Source organism: Jaculus jaculus, chromosome 5 (assembly GCF_020740685.1).
Source record: "Jaculus jaculus isolate mJacJac1 chromosome 5, mJacJac1.mat.Y.cur, whole genome shotgun sequence".
In the NCBI taxonomy this organism is placed as follows: domain Eukaryota; kingdom Metazoa; phylum Chordata; class Mammalia; order Rodentia; family Dipodidae; genus Jaculus; species Jaculus jaculus.
In genome coordinates, this window is record NC_059106.1 from 100,088,396 (window position 1) to 100,113,040 (window position 24,645).

Sequence of the window (24,645 nt, forward strand, 5' to 3'; positions counted from 1 at the left end):
GAGCGTCTATATGCCCCTTGGGGGCGACATTGTCCTTTTGAGAATGCATCATCTGGAGACACTAAATGTGGTCAGTTTTTCTGGGTTTTAATACTCTGAGAGACATTGAGTTTGGTGAGGTAAGCAATATGACATCGTAGTAGGTAGGTTCTTGAGCAGTAGGCAATGGCTGAAATGGATGAGGAGTGCCTGCACCCATTAAATACTGCAGGCAGCCAACTACCACACCCCACAGAGGAAGATGCGGCTTTCTTGTGTCCTTTTGCAGGCTGAGCTAACAGCAGTAAAAATATTAGCCTGGCAGAGTGGCTCATGCCTTCAATTCCAGCATGTGAGATCAGAAGATACAGAGAATTCCAGATTAACTAGGGCTACAGTAAGACTCTGCTTCAAACAAAACAAAACAGAAAAAGAACTACAGCTGGGCACAGTGGCACTTGCCTTTACTCACAGCACTAGGGAGGCAGAGGTAGGAGTGTCACTGTGAGTTCAAGGCCAGCCTGGGACTACAGAGTGAGTTCCAGGTCAGCCTGGGCTAGAGTGAGACTCTGCCTCAGGAAAAAAAAAAAAAAGAGAAAGCCAGGTGTGGTAACACACACCTTTAATCCCAGCACCTTTAAGCCCAGGGCTAGAGCAAGACCCTACCTCAAACCTCCCCCAAAACAACAACAACAAAAAACAGAGATGGGAGAGAGAACTATATATAAATATTCCCTTAATCCTATGAGGTAGGTATATATATTGTATTCATTACACTGAGGGAAAACTGAAGCACAGAAAGTGTTTTGGAAACACCCTCTCAAGACTCCTCTTAAGAGCTATTCTGCTTGGCTTTACATTCTAATGAACTCTTATTTAACTTGTACTAAAAGGGGTGAGGGGCTGGGAGATGGCTCAGTGGTTAAAGGCACGTTCCTAAGATTAATTCCCTCGTATCCACATTAAGCCAGGTGCACAAAGTGGCACATGCATCTGGAGCTCATTTGCAGTGGCAAGAGGCCCTGGTGCGCCCATACTCACCTCTTCCCCCTCCCCACTCTCTCTTCAAATTTTTTTTTTTTTTTTATTTGAGAGCAACAGACACAGAGAGAAAGACAGATAGAGGGAGAGAGAGAGAATGGGCGCGCCAGGGCTTCCAGCCACTGCAAACGAACTCCAGATGCGTGCGCCCCCTTGTGCATCTGGCTAACGTGGGACCTGGGGAACCGAGCCTCGAACTGGGGTCCTTAGGCTTCACAGGCAAGCGCTTAACCGCTGAGCCATCTCTCCAGCCCCAATTTTTTTTTTTTTAAAGACAGTGTTTTGGCTATGAGCACACAACAGGCAGTCTTGGAGCAGAATGGATGTTAGAAGCTGGTCTACTGTCTGACAAGTACAGCTGTTTGTGGAAGGTGTGACCCTTCTTCAGTCTGTACCCACTGGCGGCACCAATAGAGACTTACAGGCCTCTGGCAATAGTGCCAATGGAGTCAGGGCTGAAAGTTAGAAAGTAATACACCAGAAGACTTTTCATATTTGTTTGATTTTTAATTTCCTAATTTGAGCAGAGCTCTCTCCTGCAGCTCATGCAAACAGAGCAGACTGAATGGTCTGTGCCCTATGCCACATACTGAAGCCACGTGGATGTGCACAGTGGGACAGCCAAGTTACATCATGTGACTCTCCAGTGAAAGACACACCGCAGTCTGGTGTGATGATGCATGCCTTCAACCCCAACATTCAGGAGGTAGAGGAGGATCAGGAGTTCAAGGCCAGCCTGTTACTTGGTGAGACTGAGGTCATACTGAGCTACTTGAGACTGGTCTAAAGAAAAAAAAAAGACAAATATGCCTTTGCAATAACACTGGATAGGCAGCAAAATCAAACACATATGGCTTGTGTGTTGCCATTCTGCCACCTCACAAATTTTTCCTACCTACATTTTTGATTTACCAATGAAAAAGATACTATATGTATATGTGTGTTTCAAAATTTTAAAAATTTATTTATTTGAGAGAGAGAGGCAGAGAGAGAGTGAGAGAGAAAGAATGGGTGCACCAGGGTCTCCAGCCACTGCCAACAAACTCCAGACACATGCACCCCCTTGTGCATCTGGTTTACGTGGGTCCTGCTGGAGAATCAAACCAGGATCTTTTGGCTTTGCAGGCAAATGCCTTAACCACTAAGCCATCTCTCCAGCCTATATTTTGGGTTTTATAGGTAAGGTCTTGCTGTAGCCCAGGCTGGTCTGGAATTCACTATGTAGTCTCAGGGTGGCCTCAAACTTACAGTGAGCCCCCACCACTGCCTCCTGAGTGCTGAGATTAAAGGTGTGCAACACAAGTCCCAGCTTTTAAAAATGTTTTTAATTGAACAACTTCCATAATTATAGACAATACATATCCCCCTCACAAATCCACTCTCCATCATATCTCCTCAATGTCTCAAATAGCATCTCTTTTACTTTGATGCTATCATCTTTTCCTCCTATTATGAGGGTCTTCTGTAGGTAGTGCCAGGCACTGAGAGGTCATTGTGTGACTGGAAGAGTGTATTGTAAGGAGTCCTACCCTTCATTTGGCTCTTACATTCTTTCTGTCACCTCTTCCTCAATGGACCCAGAGCCTTGGAGGGTGTGATACAGATATTTCAATGCTGAACAATCCTCTGTCACTTCTTCTCAGCACTACAGTGCCTTTTGAGCCATCCCAGAAGACAGTACCATCTAAAAAAAAAAAAAAAAAAAAGCTTCTCTGACCAAAAGTGAGAGTAGCATTAATATAGGGTATGAACATTAAGAAAAGTGCTTACAGGGCAGTTTGGTGAGCATAATATGTGCATTTAGCCAGATAACAGTAGGTATTACTCTCCTAGGGCTCATGACCTCTCCCACCACAGGCTTTTGAGTAAGTTTTCAGTACCAGGGATGTATTTCCTCCTGTGGAGCAGGACTGTAGTCTATTAGAGCATGGTTTGTTACCCCATAGCAGACATGCCACTCTTGCCCTAGTTGGCATATTTGGCCTGGCTGGCCAATATTAAGGCTTGCAATGTCCATTGCTGTTTACCACCATTAATGACATTTCTCTCCCATAGGACTGTATGCAGCATAGCCTTTTTCAGTTTTGTGTCAGCTGGTCCACAGGGAGAAGTTTTCAGCTCAGCTCCAGCTTGATCTCTTTTCTTTTATCAAGGGAGGGTTTCACTCTAGCCCAGTCTGACCTGAAATTCACTATGTAGCCTCAGGGTAGCTTTGAACTCATGGTGATCCTCCTACCTCTGCCTTCCAAGTCTACCACGCCACTGTTGGGCACTGCCAGGCACAGGCTGGAGCCTTCAGAAGAGGGACCTGAGCTTTCAGGCAGGGCTAATGACCTCCAGGCTACAGGAGGCCACTCCCTCTCTAAGCCCAGCACACCTGAATTTAGGCTCTCCCCATAGCCCTGTGACCTTTGGCCAGTTGCCTAGGGAACTCCTTTTATCAGTCTTCACACAGCCTATTCCTGAGACCCTAGATCACCTGACCCCCTGCCTAGCTGCTGGAATGAATGTTCACATATGCTAATTAGGCATCAGAAATGAACTTGGTATGTCCAATCCCCCTAGGACCGTTCCCCCACCCTCAGATGCTTATAAACTCATTTCAGGGACAATAAACAGAGCTGTTCAATTTTCTCCTGGGAGTGTTTCTCTCATCACACACTCACCCACCCCTGGTTGCCTGGATGCCTGGGGGGAACCACGGCTGGCCCCCAGAGCAAGAATCGTTATGAGATGGACAGGGCAGGTGAATACTCTCCCAGAGAGACACGGAGACATCAACCCATGTGGTCTTGCCTCCACGTTTTTGAGGGCTGACAGGTTTCTCTCTTTCTTCCTTTATTTTCAGTTTGTGCCATCGCGTGGGACCAGACACAACGAACTAGCAACTGACGTCTCTTGGCCGAGGCCACTTTTTGGTATTAACTGAAGGCCAGCATCCTCTCCCTGGACCCCAACAACCCATTGGGTGTTGGCAAAAACCCTCTAATTCCTCTCTGACACAAAAAATCAGTAACACATCGACCTCTTAAAAGCCTGTAGGGCAGGTCACTGGCCTCTTAAACTTGTGGGCAGGCTCACGCCCAGATCTTTGGGGAACCCCCATGTGCTAATCAGCCCTCGGGAACGTTGCCCTCTGGTCTTGGCATTTCTAATCTTTCTCTGTCTTGGGTAATATTGCCTCCTGACAAAAGAAATCTCAGATTCATGGAATAAGAGCTCTTCTGAAAGCTAAGGGAATTAAGTTCTCCTAGAGGGAGGCTGACTCCTTTGGGAAGAAGTCCTCCAGGTTGCCCCCTGGATTTCTGGGCATGCATGTGGCCCAGACACGTGGACCCGCATAGCTTATCTGAATAGGATGTGAAAAGTTCAGGAAGGAAATTTCCCCTCACTTCCTTTAAGCAGTGAAACTACAAGCCAGCTTTGCAAGCTCTCCAAAGTGGCTTGGGTCAGAGTCAGGTGGCAGACAGACAATGGTGCCTCCTGGTGGTCCTGGAGGCCTTCTCTTTTCCCAGTGGACCCCTTCTTCAATGGTCTCCTGGCAGTCCTAGAGGCCCCCTCTTTTCCTAACAGTCCCAGTGCCCCCCCCCACTTCTTTCCCCTTCAGGTAGCCAGAGTCCTTGGACCCAGCCAGTCATCTCAGCCAGTCTTGGCCATTACCTCCATGTGTACTAGACCGGAGCCCTGGTGAGTGCCCAGGAGTAGTGCAGGGCTGATTTAAGGTGCATGCAAGCCCTGCCCGGCAGCTGCAGCACACCAAACAGCAGCAAGAAAGAAAAACAAAAAACAAGTCATGTTTAAAGCCTATGGTAAACTGAAATTTTATGTAAAGAATGTCATACTTTGTTACATAGAGGATTATTGAAAACAACAAAATTCTCTCTGAAGTGGTAACTTACAATTTGTCAGGTATTTTTAAAAAAAGATTATAATGTCCTGTTACTTAAAAGGAGGAGACAACTGACCTGACTTCTAGGCAAGCCTGCCTCAAGATAGCAACAAAACTTGCCTTAGTTACTCCTAATAAAATCATTTCCAGGCTGGAGAGATGGCTTAGTGGTTAGGCACTTGCCTGTGAAGCCTAAGGACCCCAGTTCGAGGCTCGGTTCCCCAGGTCCCACGTTAGCCAGATGCACAAGGGGGTGCATGCGTCTGGAGTTCGTTTGCAGAGGCTGGAAGCCCTGGCACGCCCATTCTCTCTCTCTCCCTCTATCTGTCTTTCTCTCTGTGTCTGTCACTCTCAAATAAATAAAATTAAAAAAAAATCATTTCCAAGTGTGTTATTGGTATTAATGTCTTTAGGGGCTGGAGAGATGGCTTAGCAGTTAAGGCACTTTCTCCAGCATAAGCCAGATGCACATGGTGGCACATGCATCTGGAGTTTGTTTGCAGTGGCTAGAAGCCTTGGTGTGCCCATTCTCACTCTCTCCCTCTCTCTCTGTCTCTAATAAATAAATAAATGAAAATAAAATCTTAAAAAAAAGAAAATTGTCTTTAGACTACTTGCTTGTCAGTCAGTAATAGGATTAATCAATTTGGTGTAGTTTTTCTTTTTTCTTTTTTCTTTTTTTTGGTGTAGTTTTTCTTAATAGCCTTATAAGAAAGATGTTTAATAGGGTGAGATGAGTTGATTGAAGGAACTGTGAAGGAATTTTTCAATGTTGGGACATAGAATGCTCATTAATAATGCCTTTGGAGTGGTACTTAGATCAGAATGTTAAAGTATGTGGACAAAGATGTGCATATGTAGGAAAGAATTTTCAGGCTAAACCTAAAAGCCACGCCTAAAGATAGAGATTTTTCAACTGTTTACAAACTCTTAAAGAATAAAAAACTGGGCTGGAGAGATGGCTTAGCGGTTAAGCGCTTGCCTGTGAAGCCTAAGGACCGCGGTTTGAGGCTCGATTCCCCAGGACCCACATTAGCCAGATGCACGTGAGGGCGTATGCATCTGGAGTTCGTTTGCAGAGGATGGAAGCCCTGGCGCACCCATTCTCTCTCTTCTCTCCCTATCTGCCTCTTTCTCTGTCTGTCACTATCAAATAAAAATAAAACAAAAACAATTTAAAAAAAAAAAAGAATAAAAAACTAATTTTCAGGCTAAAATATGTTGAGATAGCTTGTGTAAGCTTTATCAGATTTAAGTCATGCGTAAAACATAAAACTGTTTTATGTTAATAAAAATTTCTGTGGTGCATGAAATCAATAGCTATCAAGTTTAAGCCAAAATCATTGGATGTCAAATAATGTTTTTTCTTTCAAAAATATTTATTAAGGGTTATATTAATATTTAGCTAGCAGTTTTGGCTCAGAAAATACCAGATTCTACTCTATTGTATGTAAAGTAACTGTCTCAATTTTGGCATCTTAAGTCCAGTGCTTGTAACAAAATTAACCCTTAAGACATATTCCCTACTTTAGGGTACAGCCTCATGCTCAAACAATGGTCTTCATCTGAAAAAAAAAAAAAAAATCAAGCTCTGTGGTTCTGTTTCCAATGTTCTCTGGGTAATTGGTATCCACACAGGTATCTGAACTAATTGAAGATGTTTTCAAACACAGGTGCTAAGACTTTATACTGTCTTACTCGTCCTTTTTGACAATTTCTACATTAAATTAGTTAGTTTGTCAATCAACTGGTACTGTTTTCAAGACTGGTAACAGGTTCTGCCTATATTTATCAATGTTAGATATTGAAAGTGTGAGATGTGCCTACTTTCTATACCTCAGATATATGGCTTATGCTGCCACAGTACAACAAAAATTTTAGATTGGACAAAATGATTTTAGAAGCCCTGTGACATTCTTTAACTAAATCTATTTCAGTAATCAAATGTGCTCTCTATGCACATACATCCAGGTTGGTATAACTTCCTTTCTAAGTGTGTTAATTACCTACATAGAAGCCAAAGCCAAAGACAATTGGAGTCATTGGAGCAAAAGGGACCAATATTTTGGCCTGTGCTTCCATGTCATGAGGCCACTGGAGATGATGGGACACTTCTACACTGGCCCCCTGGTTAGTCAGCTGTCTTCCTGAGCAGGGAGGATACGAAGACCCAGACAAAATTGGTGTACATTCTGAACCATGAGAGTCACAACTGAGGAGCAATCAGTCCTCCTGACTTCCCAAGGAAGGGAAAACTACTTGGCCACTATGGCCCTGACTCATCCTAACAGACAGAAAACACCAGTAAACTATGGGGCTATTCCTGGGTCCCTAAAGTCTCTTTGGAGAGCCATTAATAACCTCCAAAATTAATCCTTAATTAAATTTTGGCTATCTGCATGGTCTTAAACACTCAGAGAGAAATGTATAACCAAAGATAAAAAAGACTTTAAATATAGGAATGGCCTATTAAATAATACAACAAGAACTTTCCAAGAGGGGAAACAAACAAACATTAAGACATCTTTTCCCCATAGTTCTAATTCTATAATAAAGAAAAACAACTATAGATGTCAAAGGGTTGTTTTCAAATCTAGAATATATAAATAAGTCTTCAGACCCAAAACCATATTTCAACAGCATTTAATGGCACCCAATAGCTCTCTATTATCAAGGTTAAATGTTGTGTATATGTTTCTGATAACTCTGCTAACATCTCATCTGTTTTACAAGCCATGTCAAATACTGCTGTGCCATTTAATGAACAGTTCTGGAAGAAATTCACATGGTCCCGAGATGATCCAAGCCTGTCTACTTGGATTCCCTCAACCTCAAAAAGGACCAGTTTGCTGTGTGCTCACTTCTCATTAACTCGTAAAGACAAGCGCACAAATGGCATATGCATGTGGGTACTGGGGAATCAAACCTGGTTTGTTAAGCCTTGCAAGCAAATGCCTTAACCATTGAGCGATCTCTCCAGCCCTGTTTCTTTTTTTTTTGTTTGTTTATTTTATTTATTTATTTGAGAGCAACAGACAGAGAGAGAGAAAGAGGCAGAGAGAGAGAGAGAGAGAGAGAGAGAGAGAGAGAGAGAGAATGGGCGCCAGGGCTTCTAGCCACTGCAAACAAACTCCAGACGCGTGTGCCCCCTTGTGCATCTGGCTAACGTGGGTCCTGGAGAATCGAGCCTTGAACCGGGGTCCTTAGGCTTCACAGGCAAGCGCTTAACCGCTAAGCCATCTCTCCAGCCCCCCTGTTTCTTTTAATTACATTTTACTGATACTGAAAATGGAAGGTGGGCAAGGTCAAATGATTGGGGCAAGGTTATAAACCCAGTATGTGGTAAAGCCAAGATTCTTTTTAAAATTTATTTTTTATTTTTTTTATTAATTAGTTATGTACTCAGCAAATACAGTCAGTTTAGTACCATTATTAGGCTCATCTGTGACCTACCCCCTCCCCTTGGCCCCTCCTTGTTGAGGTATATGGGTCATGCATTCTGGAGATAGCCCACAGTTATGGGTAGGATAAATGTCTCTGCATATCATGACCCAACATGTGGCTCTGACATTATTTCCACCTTCTGTTCCACAAAATTTCCCTGAGCCATGTTGGGTTCATTTTTGGTCTGCTTCAGTGATGAGGTGTTGGGGGCCTCTGGGTCTCTGGATCTCTGATTTGGTATGAGTTGCTTTTTCTCTGTGTTGATCTCCTTCACCCTTGTGCTGGTACCCAGTTCACCAAGAAAACAGCACCCTTTCTTGTTTCACCAATTATTCTTAGTTTCAGCCAGGGCCCTTTTGAGGTATGATGAGGCTCTCTCCTTAGGATCTGCATCTATCTGAAAAAGAGAAGCAAATTCTCCAACGGAGAGTAAGTTAGCACCAGACAAATGAGATAACCTTTATTTTTTTTTTTAATAGAGAATTTAATAGGTGTAGGCCCTCTTGTAGCCCACAATTGATGGTAGCTTGATAATGGAGAGCAGGCTTATGTTTGGATATGGTTATGACTTGTTTCCCAGCTCCAGCTATGGGTCTCATACCACTGAGGGGATCAGTTAGCTGAAGTGAGAGCAGTTGGTTCCCCACCATGGCTGAGTGCAACTATTGCACTTGTGTGGACATCACAACAGGTTATTTGCTGCAAGGTAGGTTAGACCATGAATTGCTTGGACAGATATTGGTCATTTTCCCCCAGTCGCCCATGTAGCACCTTCTGATACTAGACACATTGACTGTCTGGGGACTGACTCTCTTCCAGCTTCCAGCCATGCCATTCCATTTTACATGTCAACCAAATAAGGTGTCTTCAGCGGTAAAGTCTTATCACTAACCTTTGGTGGGTCATCAAGTACTTACCTCACTATGTACTGGGAAAACTTATGCTTTCACTATACTCACTGTCCCATAGGCAAAAAGATGGGGAGAAATCCTTATTTAACAAAAATGAGATTGAGGAGGACTTGCCTATCTATGGGCCAGTTTTTTTTTTTTGTTTTTTTTTTTGTTGTTTGTTTTGTTTTTCCCAAGGTGGGATTTCACACTAGCCAGGCTGACCTGGAACTCATTCTGTAGTCTCAGGCTGACTGGCCTCTAACTAAGTGATCCTCCTACTTCTGCCTCCCAGAGTCCAGGATTCAAGGCAGGCACCACCATGCCAGACTAATTAATATATCTAGTTTTTTGTTTTGTTTTGTTTTATTCAAGGCTGGGTCTTACTCTAGCCCAGGTTGACCTGGGATTCAATGTTTGGTCTCAGAGTGACCTTGAACTTGTGGTAATCCTCCTACCTTTGCCTCCAGCACGCTGGGACTAAACTGTCAGCTGTGTGCAACCATATCAGGCATGTCTTAATGATTTGAGTAACCAAAACTTTGTGGTTGCCAGTGTAGGGCTGGGAGGAGGCTAGGTTCATAAAACTAGCTATGAGCTAGGCTGTATGAGCCAACTTTGAAAGCACCCATGATGGGGAGGTGAGAGTTCTGTTTGTTCACTACTAGACCCTCCACTTCTAGAATTATTCTCTCATTCAGCAAATACCTTAACTGCCTACTCTGTGCCAGGACAAGTGCTAAGAATTTAGCAGACTACACAGATATACCCTCTGGTGCTCATAGTGAGTAGCCATTGTCTGAACCTCTGGCCAAGACAACTGATTAGGGCATTGACTAAGTAGCATGTTGGGAAGTAAGACAAAGATGATGAAAACACAGAAACAGAGCCAGGCGTGGTGGTGCATGCCGTTAATCCCAGCACTTAGGAGGCAGAGGTAGGAGGATTGCTGTGAGTCCAAGGCCACCTTGAGACTATAGTGAATGCCAGGTCAGCCTGGGCTAGACTAAGACCCTACCTCAAAAAAACAAACAAACAAAAAAAGAAAGCACAGAAACATCTATAAGGCCCAAGAACAGGACACACAGAAAACATAGAGATTAGATGCACTGTCATTTAAACTTGCATGAAGGTGACCAATACAGAAAACAGCTAGCATTAACAAAACTAAAATATTGTTCTGTGTGCCAATGGACTGTCTCTGAAACCACAGGTTTCCCAATACTGGAGGTATACAAACAGATGCTGTGGTCTCTTTCCAGTGAAGCTCTTTAGAGAGTCTGTGGGGCTGGGGACTATGTATGTATAGAGCTCAAGGTTGATAGCCTAGTCACCATAACCTATGCCCTGAGTGATTCAGACAAGACATTAAGCCTATTTCTTTCTTTAAGTTTTTATTTTCAAGAAGCAAGGAGAGAGAGAGAGAGAAAGAGGGAGGGAGGGAGGGAGGGAGGGAGGGAGGGAGGGAGGGAGGGAGAGAGAGAATGAATACTGCCAGGGCCTCCTGCCATTTCAAACAGATTCCAGATGCAGGCATCATTTAGTGCCATCTCTCCAGCTCAGAACCTGGCTTTCTATGGGTACTGGGAAATTGAACCTGGGTCAGCAGGTTTTGCAAGCAAGTGCTGAACTATCTTTCCAGCCCATACTGAGCCCATTTTCTTCCTCTGTAACCAGGGAAAATGAATTTTCTTCATCCAACAGACATTTGAGATTGCATGATTCTGATGCAACATTTTGGGGCTCATGGAGGGCCTGTGAACCCCCAACTTATGGGTCTTTGTCTGCTAAAGCAAATAACTGATAAAATAGATTCCCACAAGGGTAAATTATAAAAAGTTTATTCAGGGAGGAATTATGAGTTGTGAAGTTCATTGTTCAGGAGATTAAGATCTAGGGAGCAGGTTTAGCTGAAAGACTCACGCCAGAGGAGAATTCTCCTCCTGCCAAGATGGTGTGCCGGCCTATGGCACGAGAGTCAGAACAGACCCTGAAAGAAGGAGTGGAAATGGATCTGAGACAAGCACATAAGGAATGGAGCCAAGACAAGTACTGATCAAGGCTCAAGTCTATTCAGGCAGACACAAGCTTATATACAGAAAATAAAACTTTCTCAACAATGAGCAATGCCTACATGTCTAAAGTCAGCTTCCCCAAGGCCATACAATAAAGCCTCTGTGTCTGAAGATCAAAGACTAGCTGCAGCTCCCAACATTTCTCCCTTCTTTATTTATTAAAAGAAGCTACTGTGCCTGTCTTAGGTTGTCAGAGGCAGAAGAACATCCTTACCCATCATAGAACAAACGTATTATCCTTCAATATGTGCCCTGTCTTAGGTTGGATGCCTCCTCCTCCGATCTTACCCATCTCTGGCTACCAGCCGGACAAAAGTCAGGGAGGATTAGGATAAAGTCTGAGGGAGAGTGCATACCTCAGACCTCTGCGTGAACATTCATAATAGACTTCTTTAGACACTTGAAGAAAATAGGCAATAGGCATAAGAGAAGCAGAAGGCAAATTCCCACAGCTGCAAAGCTGCCTATCCAGGAACTTGGAGAGTTCCAACCAGGCAGCACAGACTTATTTGCAGTAAGTAAATCATTAGCAGACTTAGTGGCATCAAAATCAAGATGTCTGTTCTGTGTAGCTAGAATTTCTGAAGGTGAACTAACCAAATCTAACAAAATGTTATCATGGTGCCAAATTCCTTCCAAGTGCATTTTGACCTTTACCCAATTTTCATAATTAGCATTGTAAGTTTTAGAGGTGATGTAGATCCATTGATAATCTGCATGGCATTCCAATCAAACTCTGTAATTGGCTACGTGTATTTGAGGAACTTTAAACATACTTGTAATTTAGGAGGACCCAATCTTGGGTCCTTATTAGGGGAGAGGTTGTAAAGGATGGTACTGGGTACTTAGCACCATGAGTTGTACTGCATTAATTCATTCCCCGATAAAAGAGATTTGTTCATTGATTATACAGGGTCCAAGGGTTAGTAATGCCAATAATAGAATAGACTCATGGGTCCAGCTAGGACTGAGAGCAAGGTCGTTAGCCACAGGGACCAATCAAACATGGATTCATATCAATTTTGATTCTGTTTTAGTTTTAGCCCCTTCCTCTAGTTTCTTGCAGACCATGGCTAAGCTATCTCTAACGATACCCAAATTGTTGATATGAAAACAACATTGTTCTCCCAGGGCTTGGCATAGTCCTTCTTGTTGTAGGAAGAGTAATCCTTTTATTTCTCCCTCTCATGAGAAGACGCTAACTGCTTTAAGGGACTGGGTCAAAGACATCAGATCATTTACTATTTCCTGCTGAACGGGACACGAAGTGGGGACTTGTTGCAGTTAGAGAGTCTCTCCCAGAGAGGGGAACTATTTTAATGGACCCCCAGAGTGTAGGAAGATAGTCTTGAAAGAGAACAATGGGGAGAAAGAATAAAAGTAAGGAGTTAATGAGAAGTGAGCACATAGCAAATTGATCATTTTGGAGGTTGAGGGAATCCAAATAGACAGGCTTGGATCATCTTAGGACCATCTGAGGATGAGCTGGCTGAGATTTTCTTTCAGAAGTGTTCATTAAGTGGCACAGTAGTAGTCAACATGACTTGTAAAACAGATGAGATGTTAGCAGAGTTATCAGACACATATACACAATATTTAATCTTGATAATAAAGAGCTATTGGGTGCTATTAAAGGCTGTACAAATATATTTTTTGGTCCCAGAACTTATTTACATATTGTAGATTTGAAAATAACCCTTTGAACATCTCTAGTTGTCTTTCCTTATTATAGAATTAGAACTATGGGGAAAAGATGTTTTAATGTTTGTTTGTTTCCCGTCTTGGAAAGCTCTTGTGTTACTTAATAGGTCATTCATGTATTTAAGGTATTTTTTTTTTTATCTTTGGTTATACATTTCCCTCTGAGTGTTTAAGACCATGAAGATAGCCAAAAGTTAATTAAGGATTAATTTTGGAGGTCATTAGTGGCTCTCCAAAGAGACTTTAGAGGCACAGGAGTAGCCCCATAGCTTACTGGTGTCTTTTGCCTTTAGGATGAGTCAGGGTCATGCTGGCCAAGTAGTTTTCCCTCCTTTGGGAAGTCAAGAGGACTGATTTCTCCTCAATTGTGACTCTTCTGTTTCACATTGTACACCAATTTTGTTTGGGTCTCCATATCCTCCCTGCTCAGGAAGACAGGTGACTTACCAGGGGGCCAGTGTAGAAGTGTCCCATCATCTCCAGTGGCCTCATGACATGGGAGCACAGGCCAAAATATTGACACTTTTTATGCTGATGATTTCAATTGGCTTTTGCCTCTACATATGTGATTAACACACTTAGAAAGGGAGTTATACCAGCCTGGATGTAGGTGCATATAGAGTACATTTAATTACTGAAATAGATTTAGTTAAAGAATGGCACAAGTGCTTCTAAAATCATTTTGTCCTATCTTTACAATTTTTGTTGTACTGTGGCAGCATAAGCCACATATCTGAAGTATAGAAAGTAGGCACATCTCACACTTTCAATATCTAACATTGATAAATATAGGCAGAACCTGTTACCAGTCATGAAAACAGTACCAGTTGATTTACAAACTTAACTAATTTAACCTAGAAATTATCATAAAAGGGCAAGTAAGACAGTATAAGGTCTTAGCACCTGTGTGAAAACATCTTTGATTAGTTCAGATACCTGTGTGGGTACAAATTACCCAGAAAACTTTGGAAATAGAACCACAGAGCTTGATATTTTTTTTTCAGATGAAGACCATTGTTTGAGCACCCTAAAGTAGGAAATATGTCTTAAGGATTAATTTTGTTATAAGCACTGGACTTAAGATGCCAAAATTGAGACAGTTGCTTTACATACAATAGAGTAGAATCTGGTATTTTCTTTTTTTTTTTTCAAATTTTTATTAACATTTTCCATGATTATAAAAAATATCCCATGGTAACACCCTCCCTCCTCCCACTTTCCCCTTTGAAACTCCATTCTCCATCATATCCCCTCCCCATCTCAATCAGTCTCTCTTTTAATTTTGATGTCATGATCTTTTCCTCCTCTTATGATGGTCTTGTGCAGGTAGTGTCAGGCACTGTGAGGTCATGGATATCCAGGCCATTTTGTGTCTGGAGGAAGCACGTTGTAAGGAGTCCTACCCTTCCTTTGGCTCTTACATTCTTTCTGCCACCTCTTCCACAATGGACCCCAAGCCTTGGAAGGTGTGATAGAGATAGTGCAGTACTGAGCACTGCAGTCACTTCTTTCTAGCACCATAATACCTTCTGAGTCGTCCCAAGGTCACTGCCATCTGCAAAGAGAAGATTCTCTACCAAAAGTGAGAGTAGCATTAATATAAGGGTGTGAACATTACCAGAAGTGCTTACTTGGCAGTTTGATAAGCATAGTATATACATTTAGCTGAATCTGATATTTTCTGAGCCAAATCAGGTAGTTAAATATTAATATAACCCTTGATAAATATTTTTGAAAGAAAAAAACATTATTTGACAACCAATGATTTTGGCTTAAACTTGATAGCTATTAATTTCACGTACCACAGAAATTTTTATTAACATAAAACAATTGTATATTTTACCCATAACTTAAATTTGATAAAGCTTAAGCAAGCTATCTCAACATATTCTAGCCTAAAATTTAGTTGTTTTTTTTTTTAAGAGTTTGTAAACAGTTTAAAAACCTCTAACTTTAGGCATGGTGTTTAGGTTTAGCCTGAAAATTTCTTTTCTTTTTTTTTTTTTTTTACATTTGCACACCTTTATTTACATACTTTAATATTCTGATCTAAGTACCACTCAAAAGGCATTTTAAACAAGCACTGTGTGTCCCAACATTGAAAAATTCCTTCCCAGTTCCTTCAGTCAATTCATCTCACCACATCATTAACTATCTTTCTTATAAGGCTATTAAAAAATTACACCAAATTGATTAATCCTATTACTAAAAAGAAAGTAGTCTTAATACAATTTTATGTCATTAATATCAATAACACACTTGTAAATGATTTTATTAGGAGTAACTAAAGCAAATTGTGTTGTTATCTTGAGGCAGGCTGACTTAGAAGTCAGGTCACTTGCCTCCTCCTTTTAAGTAACAGGACATTACAACCTTTTTTAAAATATCTGACAAATTATAAGTTACCTCTTCAGAGGGAGTTCTGTTGTTTTAATAATCCTCTATGTAAGGTGAAGTTGACCTAGAACAAAATATATGGCAAATTCACTCCTGCAAAAGACATTTAACTTTTCCTTTTTAATTTCTATGCTCAGGTCTTTGATTTCCTTGAAATGGATCTCTAGAAGAGAAAGGGGTGTTGCCTGTGTCCATCTCATCTCTTTAGTTACAAACAGTCATAAACATGACATAACTAGCAAGCACAATGAACACACACATATACACACACACACACACAAACAAAAAGAACAAATCCTCCTGATAAACAAGTTTTGCCTAGAGATTTCCAATCATCTGCTGTTAGAATTTTCCCTGCCCTGCTCTATAAACCAAGAGCTTGTTTTATTAACAAAATCAAAAACTTTGCTTAAAGAACGTGAAGCAATCCCAATTCCTTGTGCTTTTACAATATCTTTTTTTTTAAATTTATTTATTTTATTTATTTTTTGTTATTTTTGTTTATTTATTTGAGAGAGACAGAGAGGGACAGAAAGAGGCAGATAGAGAGAGAGAGAATGGGCATGCCAGGGCCTCCAGCCACTGCAAACGAACTCCAGATGCATGTGTCCTTGTGCATCTGGCTAACGCGGGTCCTGGGGAGTCAAGCCTCGAACTGGGGTCCTTAGGCTTCACAGGCAAGCGCTTAACCACTAAGCCATCTCTCCAGCCTTACAATATCTTTTATTATGGCAATAAGCTCCTTTTTACTCTTTGCTTGTCCCATAATTGTGCCAACTTACCTTATTCCAGAAGACTGAATGGCCAACTACAGTCCTCTTTTTAGTTCCACTTTCTTCCGCAGATCCTGAGTTGATGTTGGCATTCCTCACTGAAGCCCCTCGTATTCAGGTTCCTGTTCGGGGCACCACACTGTGCCGACCTGCAGCACGAGAGATGAACAGACCCCGAAGGAGGGAGTGGAAATGAATCTGAGACAAGAACACAAGGAATGGAGCCAAGACAAGTTCTGATCAAGGCTCAAGTTTATTCAGGCAGACACAAGCTTATATACAGAAAATAAAACTTTCTCAACAATGCCTACATGTCTAAAGTCAGCTTCCCCAAGGCTGTATGATAATGCCTCTGTGTCTGAAGTATGCTTCACCAAGGCCATACACTAAGGCCTCTGTGCCTGGAGATCAAAGACCAGCTGCAGTTCCCAACAGATGGAAAGGGAGAGAGGGCAGATGGAGAGAACTTCCATCACACAGAAATCTCTGGGGATACAAGAGCTCTGGACAAAGCACAGATACCCACACATGGAAGGCAAATCATGAGAACCAAAAGATGCCTGCCACATAAAAGACCAGAGAGGGTTGAGAAATAGTGAGGGACTCAGAAATCAAAGAGAAATCATACACATATCAAAATGAGAGACCCCAAAGCAAGACACATGTAGAAGGCATGCAGGAAAATACCCAGGCAGAAAGAAGTGCCAGGGAGGCTGTGTAGGGGAGAGACAGACTTACAAGAGTGCTCTGGTGGAATCACAGGAAGGGAAAAGAGGACTGAGCCATGTGGTGAGACTGGATCAGACACAAAACCTGGTTTTGACAGGGTGGGCAGAATGGCATCTCCTTGTTCCCTCTGTGGGTTTCTGTCCCTGATGAACTGCATGTAAAAAGCTATCTTACTCCCATTTCTTCCTCAATATGACAGTGCAGAGCTGAGAGTTGACAACTAGTGTCACCAGTGTTTGCATAAAAGTGGGAGTTGGTGGCCATTATGTCCCTTCAAGTACTTGATTTTGCAGTTCTACAGTCAGCCTCATTGAATCCATTTTGTAAAACGGGTTCTGGAGGTCCATGATTCCAACTCAAGTACCCCAGCTAGGGAAGGACAGAACAGGTGAAGAAGAGGTGCCTCCTCAGTGGACTTCTAAATTCCCCCAAAGTTGGGAGGCAGTTGCTTTTGTGAGGTGATAGAGAAGCATCTGTTTCCTGCAGGGGACATAACTCCCCAAGCCAGTCCCTCAAATGTGCTTTGCTCTCGGTCTTTGCTCACTTCATCTGATAACAACCTGGCAACCATGCTGGCAAAAGCATGCCTCAAAGTAAAAGGAAGAAAGAAGGGCTAGGAATATGTAAAGCTCAGTGCTTACCTGGCAAGCTGGCGGCCTGACACCATAAAAGAAAAAAGAGGGGAAAAGGAAATCTAATAGCCAAAATCAAGGCATGACCCACTGACCACCCTCTGTTATGAACAGCTAAGGCCCCAAGATCTTACCAAACAAATAGGGCTCTCCCCAGGAAAATATGATCTACTTCTTCTTCTTCTACCATGGAAAATTCCACTCCCACTAGCAGCTCTTTTGGCTCAAAGCCAAGAGGCAGACAACCTCTTTTTCTACCTTTCTTGTCCCTGGAACAGAGGACGGATAGGTGGTTCCAGATCAAGGCTCCAGGGCATCACTGCTGCTACTCAGCAAAATAGTCAGTTTAGAGATTTAGGTAGCCATAGTGGGAGTTTTACCTTCTCTCTGGAGTTGCTATTACAACAGCTTACAAAGAAATCATTAACAAAATAAAATTCAAAAACAGTGTTTTGGGCTGGTGGGATTATCTAATGGTTAAGGTGCTTGCCTGTAAAGCCTAAGGACCCAGATTCGATTGCCCAGAACCCATGTAAGCCAGTTGAACAAGGTGGCTCATGTATCTGGAGTTAGTTTGCAGTGACTGGATGCCATGGTGTGCCCATTCTCTCTATCTGCCTCTCTCTTTCACTTTCTCTCAAAATGAATAATTAAAAAAAACAAAAAATAAATGTTAATAAAAATTAAAAATAAATAAATAAATAAGTAAAAAAAAAAAAACAAAACAAAAAATAGGGTTTCATGTAGCCCAGGCTGGCCTTAAACTCACTGTGTAGCAGAGCCTGACCTTGAACTTTGTTATTGTTGCTTTTCAAGGCTGACTTGAAACTCAGTCTGTAGCCCAGGCTGCACTCCAACTTCTGGTAAGCCTCCTACCTCAGCCTCCTGAGTGCTGGTATTATAGGTGTACCCCACCAAACCAATCTTTACCTTGCTCTTTTATAAGTATTTCATAAGGTTTATATAGTTTGAAGGTCATCACCTTTATTGATATATCCTCCTACACAAATGTCCAGTTATGTCTAGTGTTTTGTTTCTTGCACTTGAAGGAAAAAGGAATAAAAGATTTATGTATCTAGCTGGGTGCAGTGCAAAGCAGAGGCAGAAGCAGCCTCCACAAATTTGAGGGCAGCCTGGTCTGCATAGTGAGTTTCAGACCAGCTGGGGCTACAGAGGAGACCCTGTCTCAAGAAAACAAAACAAAGGCTTCTGGGTAAGATGGCAGCATAGTAGCCACAACAAAGAAGCCTAGGGAGGGATATAAGCAGAAACACAGCAAAATACACTCTTCTACTGAGAAGTGAAGGTGTTATTATCAACCACAGCAGAGAAGCAGGAGAGACCAAGATCTTCTAGAAAGGAAGAAAACAGCCAGAAGCTCTGGTAGGTCTCGAGGCACCCTGCATAGCCAGCCTCCCATTCCCCACCTGTCAGGGTCTTGAACCTCCAAAGAACTCAATCAACCCTGGCCATCTAGCACCAAGAGAGATCAAGGTGGGCACTCAACATTGGTGAGATTGGAAGCCACCCCAAAAGGTAAAAAGGCCTACTTATACAAAGTGCTAATCTCCCTTTCCATATCAGGAAAGGTTATGCATTACATTTGAATGATATATTCTGGGTTGGCTTTACCATTCTCAAATAAGCTGTATTTTGGTATTGGCTATTGTTGCCTTTGATATTTCCTGATTTTTAGGGTCTTTGTCTTTTTCTTCTTTTATTACTGGGGGCAGGGTCTGACTGCCTCAGGCTGACTTGAACCCCATTCAAGACCAGAAATCGCAACCTTATAGTTGACAGGATTAAGAGTGTGGAGCAATACATACCCTTAGGGACTTTGGCTTTATTAGATTATCTGTTTGGTTTAATCCCCATGCTTTTATAAATACTCTGTGCTTGTTTTGATTGTTTGTGTGTATTTTTGTTTTGTTTTGTTTTTCGAGGTAGGGTCTCACTTTAGCCCAGGCTGACCTGGAATTCACTTTGTATTCTCAGAGTGTCCTCAAACTCATGGCAATCCTCCTACCTCTGCCTCCTGAGTGCTGGGATAAAAGGCATGTGCCACCACGCCCGGCATATGTGTGTATTGATCAGTTGAATTTTATAACTTGCCAGTAATGTGCTCTACTCAGTCTACTCCAATACTTGAGTAGCAGGCAAACTCAACACCTAGGGTTACTTCTGCTATTTCTCTTGGAGTATAAGAGCTACACCTGGTACCATAAACTCCTACACTGAAGATAGATAAAGTCATATTTACACAGCAAAGACACTGCAGATAATTAGAAAACCCAAGCATCGGGCTGGAGAAATGGCTTAACGGTTAAGGTGTTTGCCTGCAAAGGCAAAGGATCCCGATTCGACTCTCCAGGCCCCATGTAAGCCAGATGCACAAGGGTTCATGCATCTGGAGTTTGTTTGCAGTGTCTGGAGGCCCTAACTTACCCATTCTCTCTCTCTCTCTCTCTCCCTTCCTCCCTCCCTCCCTCCCTGTTTCTCTCTGTCAAATAAATAAATAAAATATATTTTAAAAAGAGGGCTGGAGAGATGGCTTAGCAGTTAAGTGCTAGCCTGTGAAGCCTAAGGACCCCGGTTCGAAGCTCGGTTCCCCAGGTCCCACGTTAGCCAGATGCACAAGGGGGCGCACGCGTCTGGAGTTCGTTTGCAGAGGCTGGAAGCCCTGGTGTGCGCATTCTCTCTCTCTCCCTCTATCTGTCTTTCTCTCTGTGTCTGTAGGTCTCAAATAAATAAATAAATAAATAAATAAATAAATAAATAAATAATAAAGAAAACCCAAGCATCAAATTAACTCAAGATACAAAAACCTCTACATTATAATACAAGAAACACAAAAAGCTCAAGACAGCACAATCCCACCAAAAATTATAAATCCACTAGAAATAACCTCCAGTGAGATAGCTTTAGATGAAATGCCTGACAAAGATTTAAAAAAAAGAAACAGATTCTATCTATCTTCAAAGACATTAAAGAAGAAATCAAAGGAATCAAAGATGAAAGCAAACTCCTGAAGGAATCCCACAAAATCACAGGTAACCAACTTAATGAAATAAGGAGATCAATATAAGACATGAGTAAGGAAATGGAAAAATTTTTTAAAAAAATGCCAATCAGAAATACTATAAATGAAAAACAGAGTTAGTCAAATAGAAAAATCTAGTAGAATGGATCAAGGAGAGGACAGAATACTAAACTAGAAGACCAGGTGGCAGATCTGATACAGTCCAACAAAAAGAAAGACAAAGTAATAGGAAAGCATGAATGGGAATTTCAAGACATTTGGGACACTATGAAGAGATCAAATATTCAGGTCATAGTAGAAGGAGAAGAAGAAAAACATAACAGGTATTTTCAACAAAATCATAGAAGAAATCTTCCCCCAAGTCGGGAAAGTGATGCCAGTACAGATACAGGAAGCCAATATAGAACGCCAGACAAAATCAGGAAAGAACCTCTCACTATCTGTTGCAGTCAGGTTTGCATTGCTGGTAGAAATCACCCAACCAAGAGCAGCTCATGGAAAAAAGAGGATTTATTTTGGCTTACAGGTTTGAAGGGAAACTCCACAATGGCAGGGGAAATGATGCCATGAGCAGAGGGTGGAAATCATCCCTTGGCCAACATAAGGTGAACAATAGCAACAGAGAGTGCGCCAAACACTGGCATGGGGAAACTGGCTATAACACCGATAAGCCTGCCCCCAATAATTCACTCCCTCCAGGAGGCATTAATTCCCAAATCTCTATCAGCTGTGAACCTAGCATTCAGAACACCTAAGTTTATGGGTAAGCCTGAATCAAACCACCACACCATCATAACTAAACTACAAAACACACACAAACCAAAGAAAATAGATTCAAAGCAGTTAGACAGGAAAATGAGATCACATAAAAAGGCAAGCTCAGGCTGGAGGGAATGGCTTAGTGGTTAAGGTGCTTGCCTGCGAAGCCTAAGGACCCAGGCTCGATTCCCCAGGACCCACGTTAGCCAGATACACAAGGGGGCACATGTGTCTGGATTTCGTTTGCAGTGGCTGGATGCCCTAGAGTGCCCATTCTCTCTCTCACTCACTGTCAAATAAATAAATAATAAAATATTTTTTTAAAAAGACAAGCTCATCAAGATAACAGCAGATTACTCAATACAAACTTTAAAAGCTAGAAGGGGTTGGAATGATGTACTCCGATTCTGAAATATAACAACTGTCAACCAAGATTACTTTATCCTGCAAAGCTATCCATTCAAATAGACAGAGAAATGAGTACATTTCACAACAAAAGCAGGCTAAAGGAATATATGAAGGCCAAATCAGCTCTACAGAAGATACTTGAAAGGATCCTCCATGCTGAAGAGAAAGAAAAGCACACACATAAGGAACCTGGAAAATATAAACCATACTCCAAAACTAGTTAATACAAGGCAGCAAAGTTAAAACCAGAACCACAAAACAAGAAAAATGGCAAGCACAAATACACACTGTGGTGGTTTGATTCAGGTGTCCTCCATAGTTCTGAATGGTAGGTTCCCAGTTGATGGAGATTTGGGAATTAACACCTCCTGGAGGCAGCGTATTGTTGGAGGCGGGCTTATGGGTGTTATAGTCAGTTTCCCCTTGCCAGTGTTTGGCACACTCTCCTGTTGCTGTTGCCCACCTTTTGTTGGCCAGGGGGTGATGTCCACCATCTGCTCATGCCATCATTTTCCCTGCCATCATGGAGCTTTCCCCTCGAGCCTGTAAGCCCAAACAAATTTCTTTTTCCTACAAACTGCTCTTGGTTGGGTGATTTCTACCAGCAATGTGAACCTGAATGCAACACACACCTTTCAATAGTAACTCAATATCAATTGCCTTAATACCCCAACCAAAAGACACAGGTATGCAGACTGGGTTAAAAAGCAGGATCCTTCAATTTGTTGGCTCCAAGAAACTCACCTTTCCACAAAAGATGGGCACTATCTTAGAATGAAAGTTGGAAAATGGTGTTTTAAGTAAATGGGCCTAGAAAATAAGCAGGTGTCACTATCCTAGTATCTGACAGGGAAGACTTCAGATCAACATTACTTAGGAAAGATAAAGATGGTCACTTTATGTTGATTAAAGGAACATGCTAACAGGGGGACATTATAATACTAAACATATACACACCTAACATGGCGGCTCCCAATTTCATCAAACAAGCATTATTAGAACTAAGGTCACAGATAACACCAAACACAGTTGTAGTGGGTGACTTCAACACCCCTCTCTCATCAATTGACAGGTCATCCCAGCAAAAAATAAACAGAGAAGTATCTGGAGTAAATGAGGTCATAGAACAAATGGACCTAATAGATATCTATAGAACATTTCACCTAAATACTGCACAAGACACATTCTTCTCAGCAGCACATGGAACATTCTCTAAAATAGACTGTATATTAGGACACAAAGCAAATCTTAACAAATACAGGAAAATTGAAATAATTCCTTACACTGTATCTGATCACAATTGGATTAAACTAAAAAATCAACAGCAAGAAAAGCTATAGAATATATACAAAATCATGGAAACTAAACAATATATGACTAAACAATGAATGGGTTAATGAAATCAAGAAGGAAATCAAAAAATTCACAGAATCAGGGCTGGAGAGATGGCTTAGCAGTTAAATGCTTGCCTGTAAAGCCTAAGGACCTAGTTTGAGGCTCAATTCCTCAGGACCCACCTAAGCCAGATGCACAAGGGGGCACATGCATCTGGAGTTAGTTCATTTGCAGTGGTTAGAGGCCCTGGCACACCCATTCTCTCTCTCTCTCTCTCACTCTTGCTTTAACTCTTGCTCTCTCTGGGCCTCTTTCTCTGTCACTCTCAAATAAATAAATAGTTTTTTTTAACTATTAAAAATTCATAGAGAGCTGGGCATGGTGGTGCACATCTTCAATCCTAGCATTCAGGAAGCAGAGGTAGGAGCGTTGCCATGAGTTCAAGGCCATCCTGAGACTACATAGTGATTTCTAGGCCAGCCTCAGCTAGAGTGAGACCCTACCTCACAACAAACAAATAAACAACAACAACAAAAATCATAGAATCACTTGATAATGAGAATACAACATATTGAAATGTTTGGGATGCAATGAAGGCAGTCCTCAGAGGGAAATTTATAGCTTTATGCCTAAATTAAGAAATTAGAGAGCCGGGCGTGGTGGCGCACGCCTTTAATCCCAGCACTCGGGAGGCAGAGGTAGGAGGATTGCCATGAGTTCAAGGCCACCCTGAGATGACAGAGTTAATTCCAGGTCAGCCTGGACCAGAGTGAGACCCTACCTCGAAAAACCAAAAAAAAAAAAAAAAAAAAAAAAAGAAATTAGAGCTTTCTTTCGGTGTTGATAGCACTCCTGTCCACATGATGAACGTCCCTAAAACTTGCCGGACTTTCTGTAAGAAGTGCGGCAAGCACCAGCTCCACAAAGTGACCCAGTACAATAAGGGAAAGGACTCTGTATGCCCAGGGAAAGCGGTGTTATGACAGAAAGCAGAGTGGCTACGGTGGGCAGACTAAGCCTATATTCCGGAAAAAGGCTAAAACTACAAAGAAGATTGTGCTGAGGCTTGAGTGTGTTGAGCCCAACTGCAGATCTAAGAAAATGCTGGCTATTAAGAGATGCAAGCAATTTGAACTGGGAGGAGATAAGAAGAGAAAGTGCCAAGTGATCCAGTTCTAAGCCAATTTTGCTATGAAGACAATAAAATGTGATTATGTTCACTTGAAAAATAAAAAAGAAATTAGAAAGGTCACAAGTAAATAGCTTAATGCTTCACTTTAAGGCCTTGGAAAAAGAAGAGCAAGAAATACCAAAAATCAGTATATGGGAAGAAATAATAAAAATTAGGGCAGAAATAAATGATATAGCAAGCAAAAAAAAAAAAAATCCAAAGAATAAATGAAACAAAGAGTCAGTTCTTTGAAAGGATAAACAAGATTGATAAACCCTTAGCAAATCTGACCAAAAGAAAGAGAAAAAAGACACAAATTAATAAAATTAGAGATGGAAAAGGTACCATTACAACACATACCAAAGAAATTCAGAAAATCATA

General features: G+C 41.8%; 1 pseudogene; it reads left to right on the plus strand.

The window, feature by feature from the left end:
• The first annotated feature begins 23,952 nt into the window (after positions 1 to 23,952).
• On the plus strand, positions 23,953 to 24,312 carry LOC123460854 (annotated as a pseudogene).
• Positions 24,313 to 24,645: the final 333 nt, after the last annotated feature.